This window comes from Mauremys mutica, chromosome 3 (genome assembly GCF_020497125.1).
Source record: "Mauremys mutica isolate MM-2020 ecotype Southern chromosome 3, ASM2049712v1, whole genome shotgun sequence".
NCBI lineage: Eukaryota > Metazoa > Chordata > Testudines > Geoemydidae > Mauremys > Mauremys mutica.
In genome coordinates, this window is record NC_059074.1 from 19500057 (window position 1) to 19517204 (window position 17148).

The window sequence follows — 17148 nt, forward strand, 5'->3', positions numbered from 1 at the left end:
GTGGACACGAGGACAAACGGATATAAATTGTCAGTCGGGAAATTTAGGCTTGAAATTAGACGAAGGTTTCTAACCATCAGAGGAGTGCAATTCTGGAACAGCCTACCAAGGGAAACAGTGGGGGCGAAGGACCTCCAGGACTTTAAGATTAAGCTGGATAAGTTTATGGAGGGGATGGTATGATAGGATAACGGGTTTAGTCAATAGGTCAATAACGTGCCACACTGGTAATTAGTACAAAGGGTCAATGTTGGGATATTGTTAGCCTTTTCCAGAGGGTCTGGCTGGAGAGTCTTGCCCGCATGCTCGGGGTTCAGCTGATCGCCATATTTGGGGTCGGGAAGGAATTTTCCTCCAGGGTAGATTGGCAGTGGCCCTGGAGGTTTTTCGCCTTCCTCCGAAGCATGGGGCAGGGGTCGCTTGCTGGTGGATTATCTGGTACTTGAAGTCTTTAAATCATGATTTGGAGCATTCAACAGCAGAGTCAAGGGAGAGAATTAGTTCAGGAGTGGGTGGATCGGCTTATGTGGCCTGCATCTTGCAGGAGGTCAGACTAGATGATCATAATGGTCCCTTCTGATCTTGAATTCTAAGATTCTATGGAGAGCGATCTGCTGTTGATTTGGCAAGTCTTCACCAGACCCACCGAATTGACTGCTGGTGGATCGATCTCAGAGCTTCAATCCCGGCTGTAGAGTAGATGTAGCCTTAGAGAGCAATACTCATCCAAAGTCCTTCTGGCATTTTACAGCCCCCCTTGGCTGTGATTTTTCATTCATGAGACAAATCTCGCTGTTGGCTTACCCCTTTCATGGAAGAGACTTTGTGTTTCCCTGGATTACCTGATATACCATACTAATCCTTTGATTTTAGTCATGAACAGGACACACCTGTTGCCGGCTCAAAGAGCCCGAGGCGGAGCAACAGCAGGTTCATTGCCCGGTGTGCGTCGCACTAATTATCACACCAGGGTGGAGAAGCAAAAACCAGGTTTATTTGAGCCCAAAAAATGTGCCAGGGAGAAAAGCATTCTCAAATCCTGCACACCCGCTCACAGGCGGGGTCCCAACATTTATACCCCCCTTGTTTGTGTAAGCCTTTTGTTCGGTTTTCCCCCTCACCCCTCCCTTCCCAACAGCAGTTACTTTGAACATTACATTTCAGCGTGTTAGAAAAAGTTCCCATTCACAAGCTTATCTGTTGGCCTTGTCAGTTTCAGGCACATGAAGCCTTCTCCCCTTCTCTCCCCCTCCTCCTGCATCTGCAAGCTGAGATTGCTGACAGTTACTCATTTTGCTTGCAGTCTGTTAGCATCTTAGGCTGGTTAAAGTTCACAGCATGTAAGAACTTTGGTTCACTTCAGGCCCAAAGTCACAACTTTGGTTTACTTAGGCCTAGTGACACCAACACACCCATGCAGATTGTTTTTTCCTGTAGTTTTTCTCTCTTGTAGATTTTGCAATCTTATACCTGGTATCTGGCTTACTATGCAAATAGACATCCATTGCAAGACACAGAATGCACAATACACACATGACCAGAGACAAGCCTTTGACTGCTACCTCCTCTCTGAAAAGAACATGCCCAAGGTATGTCCCCTTCTTGTGACCTGCCTTAAATCCCTCCTGTTCAGTATAGATCCATAACTCCTTAAATATTATCCGTACATATATTTCACTGTGATTATGATGACCAGTGAGCTACTGATTCTCGGTAGGGACCTCCTATGCCACCCCTTGGTGAATTATTATGAATATTTCCTACTCAGGGGATCCCTGTAAAACTCTGGGCATCCCCTGTGTCCTCTGCCAACTGGCACTGAGAAGTTCCTGGGTCATGCTACACGTATCTTGGCTTGGCACCCAGGGGCCCTGTTAGCCTGGGTCCTACACCCCTGGGTGCTGTTAGCCCAAGTCTTGAGGCTGAGACCTGCACCCTAGGGTGCTGTTAGGCCATATGCTTTGGTCCCACACTCGGAGGTGCTGTTGGCCTGTGTTTCAGCGCTTGCCCGGTACCCAGGATGCTAAACACTTTGGTCCCAAGGGCCTCGCTGGCTTATATCCGGAGCCTCGGTGCGGCACCCAGGGGCCCTGCGGGCTCGTGTCCCGGACCTGGCCCCGCACCCACATTGAGCCGTGTCTGCGGGCAGCTCCTGTTCCCTCCCCCTCCTGCCGTGGCTCGCCCTGTTCCTGCGAGCGAGGCCGCCGCCATGTTGTCGGGCTGACGCCGCCGCCGAGCCGCAACAGGAGGAGGAGGAGGCGGTGGAGGGAAGGGGCCAGCCCCGAGCAGAGCAACAGGTACCGTCCGCAGGCCCAGGGGCGGCCTGGCGGCTTCCGCGCTGCCGGCCTCGGCCAGTGGGGTTGGAGCCGTGGGGGTCCGAGGGAACAGAGGCGCCTGCCCGCCGGCTGGGTGAGCGGAGCCCTGGCCCCCGCGGGAGGAGCGCGGCGGGGGACGAGGCCGGGGCAGGCTGAGGGGGTGGCGGGGTCCCTGGGCTAGAGGAGTGTTCCTGGGGGGACCTGGGGAGGCAAGATCCGGGGAGCAGGGCCCTGACTGTGCTGGGGGCCCGGGAGGGCACAGGTTGGAGGTGCCCGTGGTTGGGGGATCTGGGGAGGGAGCAGGTAGGGAGTGACCTTGATTCGGGGGGAGCCAAGGGAGGGAGCGGTAGGGGGGTTCCTAGTTGAGGGGACTGGGGAAGGGGCAGGTGGGGGGTGCCCTTGTTGGGGGGGGGTGGAGAGGGATCGAGGGAGTGATTTGGGGGCTGTTGTGAGCAGTGACCTTTGGGAAGTGGGGGATGGCCTGGGGAACACATGACTGGGATTTGAGGTGTTTGGTGAGGAAGGGCTGGAGGGGGCTTGTGAAGGATTTAAGGGGTAGGAGGCTACTTGAGGATGGGAAGTCCCAATATGATCCAGCCCCATCAGTCCTACCTCTGATCGGGTCTCTCGAATTCATTTGTTAGCTTGGAACCCTAACAGGACTAGGGGAGAGAGAGCTCGAGTCCCCCCCCCCACTTCTTTTAAGTTTTCTCTGGGGAATGGGACTAGGTTTCGATCTTCTCCAGGGTAAGCGCCTCTTGCACAGTATAGCAGAGAAGAAAATCTCTGGTTTTGTTCATTTTATTTAGCTCACATCACAGTGTGCAGCCATGTGCAGCACAAAAGTTTAAAACCACAATAACTGAAATAGAATTTTGGCAACAGAATGGGCAGCGGATGGGGAAATGTTTCAGGTTTGTGGCTTTTATTAGGCCAAGCAGACATTTCTTTTGCATTACAAGTTTTTCCTTTTTAAAAATAGTAAAGTTTTATATGTACTTTTCTTTTTTTGAAAAGTGATTTTTTGGTAACCATCAGAGCTCTTGGGGCAATGCAGCATTTTACCCCTATGTCCTCTTGAACACAACTGATGAGTGCTGGATTCAACTTCTGTTAGTTTTACCCTGACATTTTGAAAGCTGTCAGAAATGAGTGAGGATTGTTTACAAATGTCCCCCATACATGTTCTCTCTGATTTGGAAGATGGAGGAGTAAAATTATTGATGCTAGAGCATTTCTATGTGTTTCTATGGGAACTAATTTTCTGTTCCTAGGCGCTGGTTTCATAATTTCAGTAGTAAAGTGTGGCTAGGAAACTCTATAATCTGTGTGTATGCGTGGTAGTCTGTAAATAAATGAAAATGGTAGCAATGATTAACATTAATGGTATTAATTACCAACAACTGGTTCAGGCCTCCACAAGAGACAAAATACAGAACATCTGTGCTTGGAGAGCTTACAATCTATTAGAAGATAACGCACACAGGGCAGGTTAGGTAGATGGACTATACTGGGAATCTCAGAGAATGGAATAATGAAGATTATTATAATTATTGGTTTGCTTCTTAGGCTATTGTGAAAACCAGTAGTTTGAAGAAATTAAGAGCTGATGAAAACTAACTTCCATGGTTAATGCCTTAGTAAATGGTATCTTTTTTTTTTCCTGTCCATTTTTTTTTTTGGCACTGTAATTTTCTATCAGAAAATAAAATGTGGCCACCATCTAGGAGACCTGGTTGTGTCCTTTAGGCACTAATATAATTTGGAACATAATTAAAAAATATATAATTTGCAAATAGAGTGTGAGACCAGTCACATGTTGCAAAATTTGAAAGTAGATTTTAATTTTAATAATACTTAGCACTTCATGTAAAAAGTCCTTTACAAACATCAAATAATCAGTTTTCATAAAACCTATGTTAAGGTATAAGTGTCACTCTCATTTTATGGAGGAGGAAATTGAGGCACAAAGAATAATTTAGCTAAATCTATGCAGGGAGTGAGTGATAGAGCTGGGATTGAAACTCAGGAGTTCTTGGCTCTTTTTCTGTGTTCAGAACACTAGATCATGCTTGTCTCTCTAGAGACTTTTGAGTGACTGCTGCCCTAAAATGCAAGTCAGACTCCAAGTCTGCATCTACACATGCAATATTTGGACCCTTAATTTTTCACTGGTGCTGCTGTAATGCTTATGTACACTGCCAGCTGGCATTGGTTAGGCAAGTGGCAAGCTGAGACTTCCATTTTTCTTGTAAACTCTGATCACTTTGTTTCTACAGTCCTGCACCCTGTTTGTCTGGTTAGTCCACCTGTTGTATCCTGACTGACACTTAGGTTGTAACCTCTCTGCAACAGTGACTGTGTTCTTTGTTTTCTAGCTTTACTGCATCCAGGACAAAGGGGTCTTGATGCTTTATTAGGGTTCCTAGGTGCTACTGTAATACAAATAAATAATAGGTTCTAGTGATAGCAAAAGTGGAAGCTTTACTGTAGACAGGGTTTATGAATGTTTATAGCCATGTAATCTAATCTACCCAGAGAGGAGTGCACCAGTGATGAATTATGGGAACTTTTTTTCCCCTCCTTAATGTGGGCAAGGTCAAATAAACCAAAGTAGAAGAGGGCTGTTATTGATTTTGAACATTGTTAGTAAGAAGGCTTTTGTGAGTTTTGCATATTACCTGAACGGGGCCCATGCAAATACCTAGATTAGTTTTCAAATATTATTTATTTATATTGCTGTCATATTACTATTATGTGAATTAAGTTCATTTTCATAATAAGATATAAACTACTGAATATGACGTTCTAGTCCTGTTTGCTATAATAATTTTTTACTCAGCTGTTTATCTTGCCTTATTATTTATGTATTCATTCACTGAGCACTCAAAAGTATGCTAGGTGCCATTCAGGCAAATGGAAAAAAATAACAGCCAAGATGTCAAAAGTTTCTAGTGGCTTTTGGTGTTCAACTTGTGTGTGACACCAGAAATGAGCACCCAGCCTCTTAAAATTAGGCCCCTTTAAGTATGGGGACTGAAGATGAACACCCCAAAACTGATTTATTTAGAATTATTATTTGCTCTTGCAAATCATGGGCATGGGCTCTGCCTTGGAGAGATCACGCTTTAATTGACAATTTACAAGAGCCTTGATCTTGCTGAAGGATGTTCTCATTTAGATCACTTTGCAGGATAGGGGCAAATGGGATGGGGAAAGGGCACAATATTAGACTTTTTAAAACATAATTTGACTCCTGACGAGTCCCCACTTTTCATTTCACTCCATATTTAAGTGTCTTGATTTTTTTTAGAAGTGTTATTCCTATCTTATTTCCCTTGTAATGTATTTTTACTCCTTCCTATTTCAATTTTTAAAATTTTGATTTTAACTGTTGCCATTTGTTTATTTTACTTTTATGAAACATTTAATACTTTTTTCTGATATTATTTGTTTAAATCTTTTTTCCTTTTTTTTTTTTTTAGCCTCAGTATTTTTTATTTTTAATCATTTTCTGTTTTCAGATTATTTCTTTTAACTCTGGAAAACCACATTTCAGATTCAGCATACAACATCTCTTCATAGCTTCTAGAATCTAGATGATAGCCCTTGCCATTTCTCTCCATCCTGTTTCAGAAGGAATAAGTGGTATAAGCATAGACTATTTTGGAAAAATTCTGATGACGTTGAGCAGCTGAGTGTATGTGAAGGAGCTATTCCTCCTTTTTAATGTTTTACACTGTCTTGTTTTATGTGGCTGAGGGGTGCTGGGGGTTTAATGCCCCCAATACCTTACTAAGAAGATGACTGATTAGTTGTCCCTTTTTATTTATGACTGTAGTTTATTTTATATAGTATGCAAAGATCCTCTCAGGTTGTATGTGTATTTGTCAATAAAGCAGTATTGTTTGGATTATGTATTGTGATAACCTCTGGCTATAAAATGACACAGTGGTTACTTATTTTTTTAAACTGTAAACACATACTGTTAACGTCGTTCAACATTATCCTCATCCAGTGTATTTTTGAAAGCTCTTGGAGACCAGGTTTTCCCTGTGCCCCAGGCTTGTGACAGGTGACGCAACAGACCTATTCCACCTTGGTCGAGCATGCGGCTTTTGCTGTGCTTTGAAAGCCAGATTGATTTCCCAATGGAAATTAGGCACCTAGCCTGCCCAGGTGCTTTGAAAATCTTACTAGGCATCTTTGAGTGCCTCAGTACCTTTGAAAATCTCGCCCTGAGTCCCCCTAAGCATGGAACTTAAGGACCTATTTCAAGTCATAAATCCCAGTCTCCCATGAGATACTGCTTGAATGCCAGTCCAGTCCAAGTTTACTTTTTAAAAAATGTTCAGTATCTTATTTACTAACATCTTATCTATGTATGTCTTTCATTTATTCATCTAGATCAGGGTGGGAAACCTTTTTTCTATCACGGGCCATTGACCCACAGAAATAATCAGTCACGGGCCACGCACAAGTAAAAAGTAACTTAATTTAGGGGGTTTTTTTTAGAGAGAGAAATATAAAACGTTCAACTCAGCCGCTGAGGGGACGTGGGGTGCTGAGGTTTGGGGCTTCCCGCCTATGGTGGGGTGAGCCAGCACTTGTGGCTCCAGCCCCGCGGAGGGGGCACCGAGACTTGCTGTGGGGTGGATGAAATTAAGCAATAGCCTGGATCTGGACCATGAGCCGAAGGTTCCCCAGCCCTGATCTAGATTGTAACCCTTCTGGAGCAGGGACCATCTTTTTGTTTTGTGTTTCTACAACATCCCGCATGTCTGTATCTAGGGCCCTAGGTGCTACCATATTACAGATAATTAATAATTATAATACTCTGTTATTTGCTGCTGCTGTTTTTCTGTAGCTGCTCATTCTTCAGATGGTGTATGTTAAAAAGTAAACAGTGTCACGGAGGTATGGGACTGAAAATAATGCTCATGGAAGTCAGTGGAAAGGCTTCTATTGATTTAATGGGCATTGGATCAGGCTCTTAGTGCTTGTTTAGTTAGCACTGGAAAGAGACAGAAGCGACTTTTAATCTTTCTGAAAACAAATGTTTCACTGCTAAACAATAAAGTGCACTGTTAAAAAGTGGATTCAGAAACATTTTCAGTGAGTAAAATAGTGCAAGATGGTGTATTTTTCTTTAAAGGTTTAGATATGTTGACTGAGCCCAAGAATAAGAGTCTGGGAATTCCTGAGTTCTAATTCCAGCTGTAACAGTGAGCAAGTTACTTAACCTCTTTCATTTTCTTTAGCTGGAAAATTAGGATAGAGAAGTGGCTTGAGGCTTAGTTTGTCAATGTTTGTTAAAGCGTTTTGGAGATGAAAGTGCTGTATGGATGTTAATTTTAATTAATGCTTCAGGTCTGAGGTTAAAAGTTAGTCAGTGCATTTTTATGCAATGTCCTCTATTGCAGTGGTCCCCAACCTTTTTGTGGCCAGTAGCACATTCATGTTTTCAGCAGTGTGTGGCAAGGCGCCAACAGTTTTTCAAGGCTTATTTTGTATTTGTACATTAAACGAAAAACATCATATTTAATATTACATAATATATGAATCCATAAGATAAAAAGGGTAATTTTACATGTAAAAGGTATTAATTAAATTATTCGACAATTACTCTTTCACCTTACCATGTGAATTTGCTCTTTTTTATCTACCTGTAAGAAAAATTAAGGAGTTTTTACAAAATAAATATCATAAACAGTTTTCATCTTATTTATTTTAAAAAAGTAAAACATTGTTGAACTGCTGGTCCAAATATATTTATTATTCTTACTTTAACATAGAATGAAGCCTGCAGCCCCGGAGTTCTCTGTCCTCGGCAGGCATGGGGCCATGGTTTCTCTCCGGCTTAAGCCGCGGCCCCGCGCCTGCCGGGGGCAGAGAATACCGGCGCCTGCAGCCCCGGAGAAGCTGAAGAGAAGTCGAGGCCCGCACCTGCCAGGGACAGAGAACGCCGGCGCCCACAGCCTGCGGGCCCCGGAGTTCTGTGTCCCCGGCAGGTGTGGGGCCGCGGCTTCTCTCCCCTGCTGGGTATTAGGCGGGCGCCATGGCACCCGCAGGCAGCATGTTGGGGACCACTGCTCTATTGTGTTACTTTCTCTCTGTGTACTATTTGTGTTCAAACACAAACAAATCTGTTGATTTTATTTCTTTATGAATATTTGATTCTTTCTATAAAAATACATGTTTTGCTGTAGTTCACATTTCATAGTTGTTTAGAAAGCAAACACGGTAACACCTTTCTGTTAGTGGTGTTGAGTGAGCAGTTTGTACAAGATTAAAAGGCCTGTGAGGAGACCACCAATAAATAGATCTGCGTTGTTCAGACTGAGAGTGCAATAAAAGATATATCAGAAATATAGTATCCAGTTCAAATATTGTAAAAATATACACAGTTCATATTTTTATCACTTAGAAATATCTAAAACCATCCCCAGCAATAATACAATTTAGCATGTATAAGTTAATTGTTTGTCTCCTGTAGATGAATGAAGAAATAATAGATGAGACTTGTCTATTAGTGAATAGCTGAGAACAGGTTTGTACATGCTTTTCAGAATACCACATGGAATTCAAATGAAGCAAGGTGGTGACAGTAGCAGCACAGCACACTGGAATCATGTAATGGCAAAATTAAAAAGAACATTTACTGGAAAATTAGCTTTTCATTTTGTCCAGCTTTAAATAGTTAGGGTCAAAAACATTGCTGCTGTATGTGGGTGCAAATGAAACAATGGCCTACATACAATAGGAGTGAACTTGGCTTGTAGGGTTTTGGTATGGATCTTAGTAATATTTCAGCTATTAGAAGTAGTAGCTAAAATATGTTAGTTGGTAATTCTATTGATGTTGCACTTGCTACCCACTTATCTGCTGATGAAGCTATGAGGTGTTGGGTGTTAGTTGTAATTCTATTGATGTTGCCACCCACTTACCTGCAAATGACGCTTATGAGGTGTTTGGCATTAACTGTGACTCATGTTATCTACGTGTAGTTAAGTGATTCAACAACATTGTAATCTTACAAAGTGAAGTAATAGTGGTGGACAACAGGAGATGAGTGTCATTCTCTTCTGAAACATCCCCATCAATTCTAAAAATATGACTATTGCAGGGCAAAACATTTCCCATTATGGCTATCAGCATATTCTGACATTACAAACTGCCTCTGATTTTTTTGATACACTGCCTTTAGCACAATATTTTGAAAGCCAAGAATCTTGATCGTAATAAATAATTTATATAAAGATATTACAAACTACCCCTCACTTAAAACACATACACACAAAAATAATTTAGTGTAGACAATTATGAATTAAGGTCATACGATTACCATTCTACTGGATGTGTGCTCTTGGTCCAAGGACAAGTTAGGTATCGTTTAGTGTACTTAAGACTGCAGTACAAGATAAAGTGGCACCTAATCCTTTACAAAGCCTTATATACATTTGCTGTTGTTTCTAATGGTTTAAGTGTTAGTATATTGTATAACCTGGTACTTGGTGTTTAAAGTTTAAAGGAGAAATTCCAGTTGAATGCCCCATCTGTTTTCTCCGTTGTGCCCTAGTAATGTGTTGTCTATGGTTTCCATCACCCTTCTGCATCTGAATAACCCAGAGGACTCTGAAAATTAAAATAAAATTGTTAAGAAGCAGATAAAATCATAATACTGCAGGTTAGGTATTTTACTTTTCCCATGTAAGATTATTTTTAGTTATTTTTCTTAAGGCACCCTAATATCTTCAGGCATGTACAGCTGGAAATATGCTCCCTACTCACACTAAGACCCTAGTCATGCTAATTTACAATTGTATTTAAAAACAGTTTTGATAATAGCAGGGCCGTCTCTAGCTATTCTGGGGCCCTACTTAGCCCCCCCCCCCCGGGGTGTGCGTGTAGGGCCCCAGGCCTCTGTGGGGAGGAGTGGGGGAGCGGGCCCCAGGCCTCCGGGGGAGACTTGGGGGGTATGGGGGAACCACTCCCCAGCACTCGCCAGTGGGCCCTGCTGCAGAGCTTAGGGGAGTGGGGGTGGGGCGGTGCTGGGCAGGGGTGGGAAGAGGTGGGGCTGGGGCAGGGAAGGGGTGGAGCGGAGCAGGGGCTAGAGCAGTACACGGTTGTGCAGGGCACCAGGAAATTTGGTGCCCCAAATTTCCTGGTGTCCTAAACAGCTGCGTACTTTGCATATGGGTTAGGATGGCTCTGGGTAGTAGGCCTCTATCACACTGTGGATTGAGATTCTTAACTGAAGACCGTTAGAAATATGTTCTTTTAAAAAGCAATTCACTACAGTCTTGCTTCCTGGGTGATGTACAGCTTCCTTTTTAGACAAAAATACCTGCCCGTGCTGGTCAGTTAAACCATACTAAACTTGCCAATAACAGTTATAGCTAGCTACTGATGTGGACATGGTGTACTTTATATTGTTATTAAAAAAATAGCATCAGTTCTTCTAACTTTAGATGTGAATCCAGATTTAAATAATCCCCACCCCTTAAAATGCTTCAATAATTTTATAAACAGCATATTAAGATTATTCTTTTGAGATGCTGGGCATAGAAGACTACCCTCCATATATTTCTCATGTGTCTTATATCTTTTTCTGCTTAACTGCACTAAGTTCCTTTGATCCACAGACTGTATATTTTGAACTCTTTTTCTGGGACAAATGTTGGAACAACAAGTCAAAGAGCAGATCTATTGCATCCTGAAGAGAAAATAGTGCTGTGGTGTACTCCATGGTATTTGCTGCATTATCAGGAAGACAGATATCTCTTGCTTTATGGTGGGCTTTCCAGTGTTAATTTCTGCTTGTGAGAAAGAATAGAAGGAGATTTTTCTAAATGGTTAGGCTTCCAAGAGTTATGTCCAGAACAGAAGATTCAGAATCAGAATAAAGAAACTGGCAGTAGAATAGGAAAAATCAACAAAATCCGAGATTTCAAATAAGGGCTTGTCTATTCTACAAATACTTTGTCGGTATAGCCATACTAGTGTAGCTATGCCAACCAGCCCTCTAGCATAGACATGGCATATATCAACAGAAGGAGGTTTTTCTGCCAGCATAGCTAAACCAGCTCTCTGAATGGCATTAGCTATGCCAACAGAAGCACTTTTCTGGTGGCATAATTGCATCTACACTGGGGGTATTGCTGACATAGCAGTGTTGACTAGAGGTGTGATTTATTTTTTTTCCACACTACTAACTGACATAGCTATGCCAATAAAACTTTGTAGTGTAGACTAAGCCTAAATGTTTTTCTTCGATCTAGCTCTGTCTGCTTGTAAGGATAAGTCAAGGATAGTTAGCTAGTGAAAAATGCCATCATTGTACCTACAGCAGGCAAACTAACCATATCACTTCATATACTTTCCTTGTGTGTATGTAATTGGTTCCTGTTGCTTGGCTTGTGTTTAGGCTCTCATTTAATCCACACTGTTAACTTGTTTTCGTAGTTTTTCCAGGTCTCACCTGTAATAAGTATAAAATGGATATTTCCTTAAAGTAAGGAGAACCGCTTTTCATTCTGTTCTTGAGCTAGCCAGTAATTCTGAGTAGCTTATTCTTCCCCACCTTTTTTGTCGAACCACTCTGCCCCAATTGGATCACTCCAAATATTTAAGAAAATAAAGAGAGATCTCAAGGCCTTCATTCAATAAATAACTTTTAATTTAGGTAGGTTTTCTGTTGCCATTATGTGCCAGTTAAAATCATTACAACTCTGTAAATCAGCATAATAGCAGGAAACTGAGTAGCTGGTTTAAAAGTGATGCTGTTAAATGAATTCTTCCCTCCACCCCCAATAACTACGTGCTTAAGAGGATATTTGTGCTTTCTTAATATAGTTCTGATAATTGTGCAACCTAGACAGCAGACTGACCAATATATCTTGAAGCTAGTATTTTCCACTTAAAACTATTACCTGCTTCAGGAAAATCCCTCTGCCACAAAGTGATGGTTGTTGAGGTACCCCATCATTTTTTTTATTATTACTTAGATCCATCCTAGACTCAGCTACTTAGTACAGTAGTTCATATCAACATTTACAGCCTATAGCACACTTAATGGACTACCGATAAAAATTAAAAATAAAATTGGCCTCCCCAGCAATAGTGTAGACATCCTGTTTAGGATATTATTTCTCTTAGTCCAGAGTGTTCATTATTCCGCGTTAATATGTTGCCAGTACGTATTACATTTCCTATGTAAATCAGTTCGATAGCAACCTCCGGAGTTTGTGTTCTTGCTGATTAATTTTGCACTGTCCATTCACTTTTTTTCCATCACTTCCCCTTTCAATTTTGTTGCTCTTTTAGGAGTGGGGTATCTGAACCATGGCTTCCAGAATATTTATCAGCCTGCTTGTAAATGAACTGGTGTGACCTAACTATTTAACTAATTAACCATTCCTGCCAAATAGCAGTTTCTTGCTAGTTTTTTTTCTGGAAATATTTGTATGTGATTGATTCAAATAGAAATTAAATATTAGAAAAGCATATGCTATATAAGTTTCACACAGAATAAGAACAAGTAAAAATATTTTGAGTGAAGAAATTACTTTTTTCTTATATTCTAATTCTAGCTTTTTTCTTACCTCTTCTCTCCTTCAGTCTCCTCTTCATTTCCTCACTTCAAAACTACAGTAAGTGTTGGGAAAGGATGGAGAAACTGAAGTTGTTTAGGTCAGGCTGGGAAAACAGAATTGCTGCTGTAAACATGATGATTGGTCAGGTGATCTGTTTACAAGAATGTGTCAGTTCTGTTATTTAAACCTACTGAGGTCCAACTTTTCCTGTTTTCATCATGTGTGAGGCCTTATGCTCCAGACATTAAACTTCTAATCAAAAGATTCCTGAGTTGGATTACAGTTGTTGTAAATGTCAGGCTTTGGTTTTATGCCAGCGTGTTCCCTTTACCGGTGTGAGATAGTTTTTGTTAAGACTTCTCCTTTACCAGCTTCATATTTTATGCCCTATGCTTGGAACACCTTAAAAGTTAATGTTCACCAAACAAAATTCCTTCTTCCAAAACACTTCAAGCAAATCCAACTTTGTGTGGTATATTCCAGTTGTAAAGGTAATTTTCTGTTCTATGTTTGTTGTGACCTGCTTGTTACTTGATTATAATCTCTTCTGATTAGGGATTCTTTTCTTTGTTTGGCATACTTTATTACACAGCAGTGTGACCGTCTGTGGTGTTACGTAAAATGTTCTTTAGAAATTTCCAAGTTTTGTTGTAATTTAAAAGTTATCTAGAGTCATTTCTAATCTAGAAAGTCCAGTGTAGATTTAGTATCTTTCACTGAAATTGCACCATCAACTGAGAATAAGAGGAACTACTGCATTATGAAGGATGCTAGGATGTAGTTATATGGTGACTAATGGATTACCAGACTTGGAATTTGTGAAAATAAACTAATATCCACTTTGATTTCTGAGTAATATCCAAACCTTAGGGACACTGACTGCACAGAGTCGGAGTTCTTTCTTAGTGGCAAGCATGTTCCTTACCCTCAGTCCCATGGAAACAGTTTTGTGGGGGTTTGTATCTGAGGAATTTGGGTTGATGAGTGGCCTGGTTGGAAATGTGAGGATGATAGAACTATTGCGGCTGCACTGAATTACCCTTTCCCCACCCAAATTCATGAGTGGGACTGGGCACCTCTAGGCACTGGAATAATACAGGCAAATAAATACAGTAACTTCTCACTTAACGTCCTCCCGCTTAATGTTGTTTCAAAGTTACATCGCTGCTCAATTAGGGAACATGCTCATTTAAAGTTGTGTAATGCTCCCTTATAATGTCTATTTGGCTGCCTGCTCTGTCTACTGCTTGTAAGATTCTGTGGAAGAGCAGCGACTTTACAAGGGAGCATTGCACAAGTTCCTCTTCTCCGCCTCCTCCCCCTCCGTCCCAGCGCTTTCCCCATCAGCGCTTAGGACATTCTGGGAGGGAGGGGGAGGAGCGGAGAAGCGCCGCGTCTCCGCTCCTCCCCCTTCCTCCCAGAAAGTCCAAAGCACAAAGCGCTGGGAAGGAACGGGGAAGCACCACATCTCCACTCCTTCCCTTCCCTCCCAGAAAGTCCTAAGCGCTGCCAAACAGCTGTTTCACAGCGCTTAGGACTTGGGGTGGTGGGGGGAGAGGAGTGGGAATGTGGCATGCTCTAGAGAGGAGGTGGAGTGGGGGTGGGAAGAGATGGTGTGGAGTGGGGACAGGAAGATGCGGGCCTGGAGCATTCCCGGCAAAGTCGGCACCTGTTCTTTTCCAGGGAAGCTGGTGCTGCTGCAAAGGTGCTTCCTAACATCCTTGCCTGCAACGGGCTGTACCTGTGTGGGGTAAGCCAGGGGCACTTCCCAAACACAGTACAGTACAGTATATAATGCCTTTTGTCTGCCCCCCCAAAATTTCCTTGGAACCTAACCCCCCACATTTACATGAAATCTTATGGGAAAATTGGATTCGTTTAACATTGTTTCACTTAAAGTTGCATTTTTCAGGAACATAACTACAACGTTAAGTGAGGAGTTACTGTAAATGAAGAACAGAAGTTAATACAGACCAATGCTGAATTTATGTTTGCTGGCTTGTCCTTTCATATTGTGGGAGACCCTTCCCCCGTCCCATGCTTTTGGGTTCAGAAATCTTTATGGCTGGTAAGACTCTGGCAGCCTGGCTCTAATGGAACTGCGCTACACAAGAGGTGTCATAGGCCCAAGAGCTGATGCAGAGACATAAGAACTCTATCTGGATCTCTTTACATGTCTGCATTCTGAAGTCTGGTTGCAATTTCTCCCACACACTCAGGACTTTCAGGCATGGGGCACGTCCCTACCTGGCTTATCACTTAAGTTAAGGGTTTAGATTTGGTGCATCTTAGGTCTTACATTTCAGAAAGCTGCTGTGTGGTAGGATCTAGATACAATACAATAGTATGAGGCATGGCTGAAACATGGTATGGTCTTGTAATGCACACAGCTATAACGTTGTTTGGCAGTACCATGTTGTAACGGGGACGCAAAACACGCTAGCTTTTTGCAGTTAGATGGGATCTTAGAGACTGCCTCTCTCCTCATGGTTTTTAACCTGGCAGTTGAGAACAGGTGGGGTGCTTGAGTTGACAATAGCTTGACTTTTGTATATGGAGGCTGGAGTTAGAGCATTCCCCAAGAGGGCCTTCTAGTTTGGAAATTACTTTTGCTTTCCCCAGGCAGACGTCCTCTCCAAAAAGCCTGAGGTTGTTAGACTTATGCAGCATTTCCAAGGCCTAGCTGTTTATTTAGGCTTTTTTCTCAAGGGTTGTTTGAGGGATTTATTTTATAGTTTGATGTTCTTCATAACCCTAAGGTTAAAAAACAAGCCAAAAAGATTTTTTGGTAGTATTGGGTAGGTGGAATGTCAGGCATTCCCCTCCCCGCCCCCCATTTTAAAAATAAAACGTGATCTGCAAAGGAGAGAACAAAATGAATAGTTCAAGAGTATGGGTTTAATCAGTTAAAATTTTATACCCCAATCCTGCAATAAGATCCATACAGATCGACCCTGGTGTCCATGCACAGCCCTATTGACTTTTACCCCATTGATTTCAAGTGGGTTCTTCATACTCATCCTATTGCAGTATTTCAGCCTAGAGTTCTTTTCTAGCAGTTCTTAAAAGTGCAGCTTGTTTTATAGAACTTTATGTTCAGCAGGAAAGTTATAAATAGGGAGCAATTGTCCTTTGTTATTTCATTTTAAGGACATAGGAAGAGATGTTGGAGGCAACCTAAAAATATACAAATTCATTTTAATTTTCTCATCCTCTTGGGAAAGTTTTCAGCCTCTTTTGCCTCCTTCTGTTCTTTCTTCAATTGATCCCTGGTATCACACTTGATCAATGGATTCACAATCCATTTCCATTTTTTATATTAAAAAAAAAGAATGTAAAGTGTCTTGTGATACTACTGTGAAGAGGGTTATATAAAAGCAGTTGTACTGTGTAATTCTTTCCTCACTAGGCAGTTATATAAGCAGTATATAATTGGTTAACTTTGGTTTTCACTCATTTGGGGATGGATGATATATCACAGTCAACATGTGGCTATGCAGTGCACAAACCAATCAATGAAGGCAAATTCTTGATCTAAAATTAGCCCATTGTATAGCCTACATTATAAATATTGTGTATAGAATATACATATAGAGTCCTGGTACAGAGTGATTCCTAACATTTTCCATTTAGTACATTAGAGTATTTACTACACACTTTACTCTGCAAGGAAATTTTTTGAATGCTTCTGGAAGCAACTGCATGTTTTTTTTGCAACCAATAAAACAATCAGATATGCCAGAATAAGCAACACCATACAGAAAAAAATGTTTCTGTACCTTTAATATTTTTGAAAATGTATTTGAACAGGTATGTAATCACTGAAGGAGGAGGGTGGGCATAATAGTTATCTGAAATGTGATACAGAAATTAGAATATTAGAAGCATCTGAACACTGGGATGAGTAATTGCACTGCAGGATTCTGCTGTTGTTGGCTAAGTGCTGTTTCGTGAGTAGATTCTTCCCTGCCCCCCCTTCTTACATTTTTATTGTATTTTTTCGTATTTTAACCTAATAAAATTACCACTTTGCTATGCAGAATTTCACATCACATACCATTACTACAAAAATGTTTCCAGATTTAAAGCTTTTGTGGCTCCTTAGTGAACAGTAGTCAAAATGAAATGATTTTATCTGAAGCAATGCCATGTGTATGTTGTCTTAATTTTTTATGGGTGTTCCCCATCTGTAAAACGGGCAAAGTGCCTAAGTTTGAGGAATGTTTTGAGAATTAGCT

General features: G+C 41.6%; 1 protein-coding gene across 2 annotated transcripts in view; it reads left to right on the top strand.

Annotated features, from left to right (window-relative positions):
* Positions 1-2237: 2237 nt before the first annotated feature.
* The window catches only part of ITSN2 (intersectin 2), a 126522-nt gene continuing 111611 nt past the window's right edge, over positions 2238-17148 (top strand). For both annotated transcript variants that reach the window (XM_045011649.1, XM_045011650.1), the window contains exon 1: positions 2238-2297. The gene's annotated coding sequence lies outside the window, so the exon portion shown is untranslated. The remainder of the gene's footprint in view (positions 2298-17148) is intronic.